The sequence below is a fragment of the Battus philenor genome, unplaced genomic scaffold (genome assembly GCF_028537555.1).
Source record: "Battus philenor isolate CCGP_79_NKW_IND1 unplaced genomic scaffold, ilBatPhil1.0.hap1 SCAF_18, whole genome shotgun sequence".
In the NCBI taxonomy this organism is placed as follows: domain Eukaryota; kingdom Metazoa; phylum Arthropoda; class Insecta; order Lepidoptera; family Papilionidae; genus Battus; species Battus philenor.
Genome location: NW_027181680.1, coordinates 13,226,267 through 13,237,527, shown reverse-complemented (window position 1 = coordinate 13,237,527; position 11,261 = coordinate 13,226,267). Strand labels below are relative to the sequence as shown.

General features: G+C 32.6%; 2 non-coding genes across 2 annotated transcripts; one reads left to right on the top strand and one right to left on the bottom strand.

Moving 5' to 3' along the window:
* Positions 1–4,790: 4,790 nt before the first annotated feature.
* On the bottom strand, positions 4,791–4,872 carry TRNAS-AGA (transfer RNA serine (anticodon AGA)). The gene has a single exon. It is a non-coding gene; the product is annotated as a tRNA-Ser (tRNA).
* Positions 4,873–10,974: 6,102 nt separating this feature from the next.
* TRNAS-AGA (transfer RNA serine (anticodon AGA)) lies at positions 10,975–11,056 on the top strand. Its single transcript has one exon. It is a non-coding gene; the product is annotated as a tRNA-Ser (tRNA).
* Positions 11,057–11,261: the final 205 nt, after the last annotated feature.

Here is an 11,261-nt window from a genome sequence, read left to right as displayed (position 1 = left end):
AAAACCGTGAGAGTACGGGGCCAACGGCGAGACGGAGCACATCTCGCCGATGTAATTTTAATAAATGATAATTACGGTAAATAAATCATAAACAAAATAGCATTTGTACTTTTATTTCTACACATGTTTCAAAAGTGCAAAAATTTATGGCCCACCCTTTATCTTGTAATTCACATTATTAATAAATAGTATTGCTACAGCTCACAAATAAGTTTCCAGAAGATGTGCAGCAGTGTCCTGCGTACCATAACATCACAATTTAATCGCCAACCCATCTGTCAAACGTGGCGATTATGGTACATCCCCTAGAGATATCTTTGGGGGAGGCCTTTGGTGGGTTGTACATCATGTAGACCAAAGATCGAGGACAGTTAAATCAGATTTTTGCTGTGAAATTATAAATAAGTTTCAATGAATTGTTTGATCTCTGTCTTAAGGTTGTCCGGAGAGTCAAGGGCATATGTCGGTCTTAGAAAGGCGCGGCGTCTGTATGTGTAGGCATTGACTGTTATGTAGATGGCAGCACTTATTAAGGGAACCGAAAAGTAATGTCGCTTTCTTAAATTCACACGACTACAGTTTTTATATCTAATCAACAATATATTCACTTTCGTTATCAACAACCTTTTGCCATCTAGTATACAAATCAATGTCTGAGCGGTAAAAATCAATCTGTTTTTTTGTAAAATATGTCCACAGAAACATTCCTTTCAGATCACCCTAATATTTTAACAATTTTTTGTGTTGAGCGACAGAGTCCAAGTAATGGATCTAAGTTCGTTTTAAGAAGTGCGTTGGTTGTTCCAAGTATATGTGTAATGTGGGCCTCGTATCACTTAGACTGAATGACACGCTGGTTTGCATGCGAAATCAAAGCTTGCGTAGGTAAGAACGCGTCTGACTACAGGTTTATATACGGTTACTTTATTTGATAGTTTAACTACGGCTGTTTAGTATCCATATATATAGAAACGTTAGCAAAATGCGCACTAAAGTTTAGTTTCTCATTCTGGACAGGACATCTAGATGACAGCCTTGCTTTGCCTATGTCATTGGTTTGGAACAATTGTTCTTCTAGAAGAATATTCTCGCGCTTATTTTGGAATTAATTATGACTCTATACTTTTAAAATCATAGGTAATGTGGGTATAGCAGGTGTCATCTGCGAATAGGGCTTAACACCTTTAACGCGTGATATGTTGATGGTATAGTGTATATAACCGGCTAGTCGATCATTGGCCTGCCCGGGCAGGGCGTACAGACTTCTTCGACACAATACAGGAAAGAATCGATCGTACAGAAAGTCTCATTGCCAAAGTATACAGTTGCCAATAAGAGTTACTGGTTTTATAAAGCCAGGAACACGTTCTTTGGAACGTTTTTTATAATAAAATACTGATGTGGAAGTTCATAGGCTTAGGATGAGTTTCGCTGCGAGATCGTATCAGAAATAAGAGGATTCACAATAGAACCAAGATCACCGACGTAGCTCGAAGAATTGCTCGTGTGAAATGGCAGTAGGTGAAACACATTGCTCATGCACCCGATGGCCGTTGGGGCCGAAAGGTTCTCGAGTGGCGACCACGAGCAGGTAGACGTGGCGAGAGTGGGTCCCCACTAGATGGACCGACGAAATAGTTAAGGTCCCGGGAAGTCGTTGGACCGGTCATCGCGGAGATCTTTGGGGGGAGGCCTATGCCTTGCAGTGGGTGACCATCGGATAAAAAAGAAAAGATAAATCTACTCTTTCGCTGGATATATGAGTTTTAATACGCTGTCTTAATGATTGACATTAAAAATGGAATTAAAAAATATGACATGATTTAGTTGGTATTGTCATTTAAAAAAAAACAACTATGATACAATTAGTAATTTTTGTTTTATTTGTGAACGAGCAAAATTGCATAAAGACAGTGAGAGAGTGCTGCACAGATAATACTTTGGTATTTTTTTTGTGCGACTTGTTAGCGAGACAGAATGCATTTTCCGGTTGGGCCATGAAATAAGCGGTTATTATTTATAAATAGTTCTACCCAGCTGAAAAAAAAACTTACAATAAACAATGCCCTTCCAAACCCACTACTCACAGCATTACCTTATGGTAATATAACCCTGGTTATGCCTCAGCCTGAATGTTATTCGATCACGATCTTAGTTGGTACTTGTAGTATATCATCCACTTTTCATCACCAGTTATAAATGTATTAATCACGGTTAGATTTAATTAGGTCTCAAATAGCAAATTAATAAACAGTTTATTAGGTTTCTTTCAAATAGATCTTGTCAGGTTTTTAGAATGGTTAAAAACTGTATTGTTATAAATTTTCAATTCTTCAATAACGTCGTAACTAATGATATGCTGATCTTGAACAATTTTTTTAAAAATGGCGTCCATTTTATCCGTAACTGGGCGACTAAAGTGAGATGAATTTTAGAAATCAAAGTTCTCGGATTCCTAAATAAGCTGCTGTGATCAAAAACTAAGGTGAAATTGTCATTTAAAACTTCCGAGCATTGGGAAGACAAGTAATTTTTTTTGTAGGTTGGTAGAACTGTCTATAACGTTTGCCAAGCGTCTGTTTGACAAAAGCTGGAATGTCATTTGTCTCAGCCCTAATCATTTTGAAAGATGTTTTGTGTCTTAAACGCGTCAAGTCTCGATTGGTCGATGTCATACTGCATTCGTTCTTCGCGACTTTTTTTTGCCAAAAACTCTACTCTTATCGTTCTGCAACCACTGTATTTGATTTCGCTCCGTGGGACTTCTGGCTATTCAGCAAACTAAAAAACCCAATGCGGAGACGCCGTTTTGACACTATTGAGATAACCAAATCGAAGGTCTTGAAGACTGTATTGGAAAAACAATTCTGAATATTTCAAGAACTGAAAAAAGCTTTGGCAAATGTGCGTTTTATCAGACGGGGATTACTTTGAAGGGGATGGATTTGACTTGGAAGAATAAATAAAGAATTTAAATTACATAAACAAATTCATCTTACTTTTTGATCACTATTATATTACAAATTTTACATTTAAACATTTATTTATGTATATATAAATAGTTAGTCAAATATTATAAATAAAATTTATGGCTCCAATGTTTAAAATAGGCTTCTCGTTACATAATCCGGCGCAACGACCACTTAGACATCTTTTTTTGTCTAGACTTTGTGAAAATTAGACAGGTCTAGATGCAATTTAATAATAACTTAGAAAAAACGCTTTTACGGCTTGTTAACTGCTTTTGAATGAAAAATTTCTTGGTCTTTTTAAACTAACTATAGCTATAACCAGTATTGTTAACGGAGATTGTATAATCGGTTTATTTTTGGCGCCATCATTTAAATAAGACAAAATAAAGTTTGGAGGTTTAAAATAATTGTTTTAAATCAATACAATAAAATCAATAAACAAGCGGAACTACGTATATTCAATCATTATTATTATTTCAATATATTTTATTTTAACAGCCTTACACAACTCGCAAAATTCTTGCAAATTGTACAACGGATTTTTTATTTATTAACATCTGACATTTCCTAAGGGTTCCACAACATATTTTAATCGACAGTTTATATATTTCAAAACACACGCAAGGAAAGCCTTTTTATCATAGTCGAACTAAACGGTTTGACAGCTCGTTTTTGGCGAGAGTCACCAAGATTTGGAACGACCTGCCTGGGTCTTTTTTCCTGATGAGTTGAACTTTGGAGCCTTTAAGAGTAGAGTGATCAGGTTTCCTTTGGATGAGCGTGTACCACATTCGTCTTCATCTACACTTTCCATCAGGTGAGATGGAAGACAAACTATTTAAAAAAAATGTACGAACGCTGTATCAGCTTTCCACGTTGTATTTGTAGTCTGCTAGATGGTTCTAGTTGAAGATACTTGAAATATTCTTGCTGAGACTAAATATATATAGGGATATTACTGTCAAGATATTATGTTATATTAAAGAGGCTTAAGATGCTCCAGTAAACCAGTATTATTCTATTACTTCGTATCGTCTGCACCTGCAACCGCATAATCTATTGACAATGAGTTGTCTCATATTTAAAGAACGTTTCAGCTGTATGACGTTCATTACTTGCTTCTACTATAGATTTTTTATAAGACCGGTTGAAAGCGGCGTGCATCTAGATTTTTCCGACGATTTTAATCAAGTCTTCTGTCCACCCTGAGGGCTGACATTACGTGGTTTGGTTTCCAGTCCAGAAGCTAAAGACCTCAGAACTTCTGCGCTCTATGTAACCTGCCAACTAGCATTTCAACTTCCCAATACTTTAGATTATTTCGGCTAGTTTAATTCCTTTCCTGATCTACTTTTTCTTGGTAATTTTTAAGATAGCAAAATAATTTGAAGTTTTATTCCTATTAAAAGTATAGTTTGATTATTTGAATATTTTAAAATTCAACGACACCCCAACGTTCTTTGCAGGATGAATTTCATAATATTCGTTCTTAGCTGATTTCTACTAAGCATAATAAATATTAGTATTAAATCACAAGTCTCTAAATCTTATGGTTCCTGAGATATTGTGATGAGTCTGGTGAAAGTATCCCTCTCTCTCTCTCTATATATATATATATATATATATATATATATATATATATATATATATATAAGTAATAAAGGTTAATTAGTTTCTTATCGTCTCCAACAGATAAATATGTAGACGGATATTAAAAGGCGATAGTCGCATTTAATTTGCAAGTGTGCTCATAATTTTTTTTTTCAAATTATCGTTTGGAAATCGAAATAAAATTATATGCAAAATAAAATAATTATTCGCAGTCGGCAGGATTCGAACCTACGCTCCCAGAGGGAATCTGATTTCTAGTCAGACGCCTTAACCGCTCGGCCACGACTGCTGCTTTTATATGGCAATACTCAAAAACTTTATACAGCTGTTCAACTTCCGTTCGTTCTAGATTTAAGCGTGCTGGAGTTTCTTCTTTTACTTCTCCTAGCGCCAATGATTTCCGAAGTGGGTGGAATACCACTAATATTAGTCAGGCGATAGCAATCTACCAAGCTGATGTCCAGCCTTGATGAGGTAACGTAATCTAAAGATCTGTTGTCCAAGCCGAAGTCATCTAGAGTGGAACATTGTGAAGCATCCGTCTAAGTAATCTAAGAGGCCTTTCAATTCCATGAACCTATAGGTTGTAGCGATCTGAACCGGGAGGTTTTGCTGCCTGTAAAGAGGTTTTAGGCTAATCGGCCTCTGCGACCTACTGCTTTGAACCCGCGGAGTCAATTGCTACTTGATCAATTGTGTAAGCAACGTAAAAAAATAGAAAGAAATTGTATCTCGTTTATGTAATTATGTACGCTTTTACTTCTGGTCTTCTTTTCAGTCAATGGGCGCCCACTGCAAGGCATATATATATACCTTGCCTAAAGATCGCCACGATGACAGGTTTCGCGCTGTCCGCAGCTATCGACTTACCCCGATCTTAACTATGTCTTCTTACTTCCGTAATGCCTTTAAATTAACATGAAATAAGTTAAAAAATTTAAATACTTCTTTTATGTTAAAACTTGAGAAATAATTATTGTAAATACTGCGCTATGGATATCTGTGATTAGAAACAAAACTCTCGTCTATGTTTTTATGACATTCTCAGATCTTGACAGGCATGTAATTTAAACTTGTTTTATATTTTATTTTTTGACAGGTTCGAGGACGCTTATCATCTACGAGGATCAAAGGCTGAAGAGCGAGGTGGTCATCGTTCTTCGAACAACAGACACTCTCGTGCTTCATAACAGTGTCCATCATGTAGCAATATCACGTCACATGAACTCCTGCGTGTATTGCACGGACGAGAGAGATTTGTCGATGTGGCGAATACGGCAACCGCCGCACTGATACTGGCGCACAATCTGAGGATGCCAATATGGAGTAGGAATAAGGTAGTGGTCGCATGAAACGTGATTTAAAAACTGGACATTGTTATGGCGCCGTTAAAAACTAACAAGACACCAATAGTTTAAAAAAAATAGTAAATTTCAATTTAGTTTTAAATAGCTTACGATTTAAATTAGTAAACAAGTTAAAGAGACTTGAACACTGTAACATGCAAAAAACACGAGGATAAGAAATTTTTCGAAAATATTAAACGTAATTGTAAAAACAAGAGTACGGACGCTAATATCTGTAAAATGTAGATCGTAATAATAATTTTAAAATATCTTTAATTTTAGTTTTTAGTTTTATCCATGTTTGGACATGCAGACCACATATGACGACTTTTCTGACCAAAAATATTCGCCATTACAACATTCTGAAATCATCAAGGTTCACGTCACCCTGAACTACTATTATATATTAAGCTTTCTAAAAAATAGCAATAACTATATTCAATAACTAAATTCCACAAACGTAAATTCAATAAAATGGATATCAAAGCGTTAAATAATGTTAAAAGATTTTACAATAAATGTTTGAACAGACTGTGACCGCATGCTGCGTGGTAGATTTCTCACCATTTTATCGCAACTTGAAAGTATTATTTATTCAATTCAAAATATGTAATTTACTTTCTAAATAACAGGTACTAATTTTTTTTTAAATATTTGACAGATATATTGAGAATTAGTTGTCAACAAGCGATGACGTATATCTATGTCATAAATGTCAAAATACAGTGAAATTTGGCGCCATTTGTAAAAGATAAGGCAAGTTCACGTAATAACATTACTTTTGCGCCAACTGTTATTATTGCATCTTAATATATTTATTGCACGGTGTTAAAATATTTTAAAGAGTTTTTATCGTATTCAAATTAGTTGTCAATAAGCGATGACGTATATCTATATGTCAAAGTACAGTGAAATTTGGCGCCATTTGTAAAAAATAAGGCACGTTCACATTATAATATTACTTTTGCGCCAACTGTTATTATTGCGTCTTAATATATTTATTTCACGGTGTTAAAATATCTTAAAGAGTTTTTATCGTATTCAAATAATTTAAAGGTAGAAATAAAGAATCTCCCTGTATATAACACATCTCGCTGTATTATATACAGGAAGATTCTTTATTACTATACCATATCTATATCTTATAAGCACGTATAAAGTGATCACTCTGAATTATGTTACATTTATTTACTTTTTCTATTGCAATGTCAATAATTTCAGGCAGAATAAAGTCTGGGGGTACTGATAGTAAACAATAATTAATTTTAGTATATAGTAATCAAAATTTTTAAAACGCTCTTTTTGATATATTATCTTTACGTATAAACATATTAGTTTTTTTATAGGGTGTACCAAACGTTTGAGATCAATCAAACTATACTTTTTTTAGGATTCCACAGACATTTGCATCCGTGCTTTTGCAATTACGTTCAATATTTCCGAAATTATTTTTTGCTCACGGTTTTGCATTTTACAATGTTTAAGTATCTTAAACTATTTAATACTAAGTTGAAGTCAACTAATTATTATAATTATTATTTCATTTGTTATTAAAGACGCCTTAACAATTTTTAAATTACGTTCCGTACGAGCTATACAATAATTTAAAAAAAAAATTCCTGTAAACGATCATCCTGTACAAACAAATTATAAAAGTAAAGCGTACATTAGCTATACCGGTGTCTCCAGTCCAAAAAGCATTCGCTTGAAGCTTCAATTTCTTTATGAAGCCATATTTATACAATATTAATAACATTAAAATTCTTTTTAGATACATTTACATTACAATCTAAGCTATTGGAAAGTACAAATTACCATCATAAAAGAATTGATAAACTTGTCCCACTAACATCGAAAATTTTACGAAAAGCATCCAGTAATTATATTATTTTTTATTTATTTTTATTTAATATTCTTTATTGTACACGATAAGATAAATAATATACAGAAAAGTACAATGGGCAGTCTTATCACACAAGGCAATCTCTTACAGACAAACATAGTAAGGAAAAGATAAAAGTAACAATAACAAAACATAGTAAGGAAAAGATAAAGGGTAGTTCACGTGTACAAAAAAATACATATTCACAAACAAATGAACATAAATATACATAAACATACATAGACATACATACTTAAACATACATACATACGTATATAATATATATACTTATAATAAAAAAGGTTTAAAACATATTATAAATATAATACAATAATAAATAAAAAGATCTAATTGACTTCGATCAGTATTGGTTCGATCGCACTTGTCTCAAGCAACAAGAAAAAGAAATGAACTGAGAGATAGATAATTATAGGTCTCTAATATTATCGCATCTTTTAGTACTGTCCAACGTTGCACAACAGTTCAATTTGTTATTAAAACTTAATTCAATCTACGAGACAGGTTGCGAGTAGCGTAGTGTTTTGTTAGGTAGTATTATTTATTCAAATTCGATATCTTTCAACTTTTTTTTAACCTTTTAAGTAGTAAGCTACCACCGATTTGAAATGCTGATATGAGAAGAGCCGGTTAGAAACTCAACAATCGATTTTTATAAATAAAATTGAACAATGTTTAATATATAAATTATAATATTAATCAAGTAAACGAATAAAAAATCAATTTAGATCAACTAAAAACTCTTCAATGCTAACTACTAAAAATATTGCTATGGAAGGTGTAATATATGTTGTGAAAATTTATTATATACAAATAATTCATGAAGGATTTGTTAACCTTTTAAATAGAGATTTAGGCTTTACGGGATTATTTTTATTTCTTATATTTATCATGTGTCTAGTTATAAAATCAGTAAACGGCTTATTGTTCAATAATGCGCAATCTAAGCAAGAAATAATATATATTTTGTAGACTTCACTTTGCTGAATAAGACTTTTCATGACATTATTTAGACATCTAGCGTCCCTTCCAAGAAAAAACAACGCGAGGGACATCCGATGGTCAAAGCGTTAGTTCTGGATTAGGCTCCAGGGGAATTGCTATTCACCAGAGTACAAAATCACTCACATTGTCCCCAAAATCGACTCAATAATTTAAACAATAGAATAAGAAATATATTCGCGTGTAACTTTTTTTTTTTAAAAGTCACAGATTTATGAAACTTGACTATCTGTCACGGTGTTTTGTATTTAAGTTTTGGCGCGTAAAAATGATGGTTATGGAAGTAAAATTACGTTTTTTTTTATTTATATCTTGAAATATAGCTAGAATATTAAATTAAAATTGTATATTAGTTTAACAAATATATCTCTGAGTTCTAGTGTTAATACGGCTTGTAACTTTAATGCGAATAAAATGATTATCTTTCTTTTTTTTTTTCATTTGTTCTTCGTCGTGGTACTGCCAGTCGTGTAACGGTAAATAATTGCAAAGTGACATTTTTATGGCACGAATTCAAATGCACGATTTTTTGGTCCACTTTGTTCGATCACAAAGATGTTGCCTTTCTTTCCGATAATGCTTCTATGCAGTTGATTTTTCAGCTTTTCACAATCTGTTACGGTCTAAGTGAATAGGAGGCGATGTTATGACATTACCGTCACCGGCCGAGAGATGGTGAAACCGGTTGGCGCGAAAACGCTTCCTGAAAACTTTTTTTTTTTTTCAATTCCACGATCACGTGTTTTTTTGTAACGCTTATCTTTCTTAAATCGAAAGTGACCTTCATTTGCATACTTACAATCTTTGGGAACTATTTATTATTTACTAGCTGGCTGGATTTAATATTTTTAAAATTAATTATCTGTTATCAATCTCGATACAATATCGATCTCTTTATTTCTTTTTTATCTTACTAATTGACAAAGATTATTTACATAGTAACTAATTGATAATTAGGATTGTTGCGTGAAAAATAAGTAATAGATTTGGTAAACAAAAAAAAAAAATAGATTGTTTTTAATTTCGAATGATGTCGAATGTTTGACGGGTGTTTTAATTTACTAATAATCTTTATTATTAAAGAAGTATATAGTGTTAGGTACAGCCTTTACCTTATCCTTAAAGTTTCAAATTTCTCAAAATTCTATTAAGTACCTTACGTCTCTGTTTATAAATAATATGGCTGCGATAGGATCTGTCAAAAAGTGTGAAAGCACTAAAAAGTTACAAAAATGAATAAAATGTTGTTTTGGCGACTAACGTGAGAGATTCAAAAGAAGACTTCTTGGTCTAAAACTATAAAGAATCACCAAGGATTTAGTAGACCAAGGTTTTAGTAGGCAGCAATTTTGAATGGCCCCGTATTTTTTCGAATGGTAATTTGATCATTACCCTGTAATAATTCAGATTTTTCTTCAAAACTAAAACAAGAATATTCCAAAAGAATTACAAAAATGTCTCTGTAATTTTGTTAATAGCATTACAGTAGTAGTAAAATTGGATATGTCGTCTCAGGCGTGAAAAAACGAAAGGAAATACTGTCAACAGCCAAGTTATAGAACAACCTCCGGTAAGTTGTTCTATAACTTACTTTGTTGTTCTATAATGTAGTTGTTTCCAGCTAACTATAACTTGGGAGTCTTTAAGTAAAGAGTGAATAGGTTTTTTCTAGCAAGCATGTAGCATTGCTTAACATCAGGCGAGACACAGGTCAAATCTTAAAAAAAAATTACATAAGACTGCTATAATAATAAATAATAAAAATTAAGTTATTAATAGCAATTTAATATTATATGAGATTTAAAAAGATTTAACGATTTTTAGAAAAATTATGACATAAAAATGTAGAAATATTATTTTATTAGTGTTCAGAACAATAATCAGAATACGAAAATTTTAAAATACGAATATGAAAATTAAACACATGACGGCCATTTTGAAGTTTTAAAATTGTTTACCGTAAATACTCTTTGGTGCATTTTCGAGTCGATCGATATATAAATAAGTTTAAAATGTAATAAGAATATAAACACACTTAACAACTTTGAGGTTTTGTAATTTCTGACATAATTATGTAATTTTAAATGATATACATATGATAAATAGAAGACATATATACCTTAATTTGTAACCCATGGATGTAGCAGTCGTGGCCGAGCGGTTAAGGCGTCTGACTAGAAATCAGATTCCCTCTGGGAGCGTAGGTTCGAATCCTACCGACTGCGAACTTTTTTCTTCGTTTTTTTAATATTTCGACACTTAATTTGAAATTTGATCTTTGAAATTTCTTTCAGGTTTTAATAAATTATATTTTGCGTAATCAATTTAAAAATGGTCTTATTGAAAATTTATGAAACAGCCGTATGTCCCGCGGCTGAAATGAGGATGATGTTGTTTAGAGCATTTTGTGAACTGAAAAATGAAAGAGCA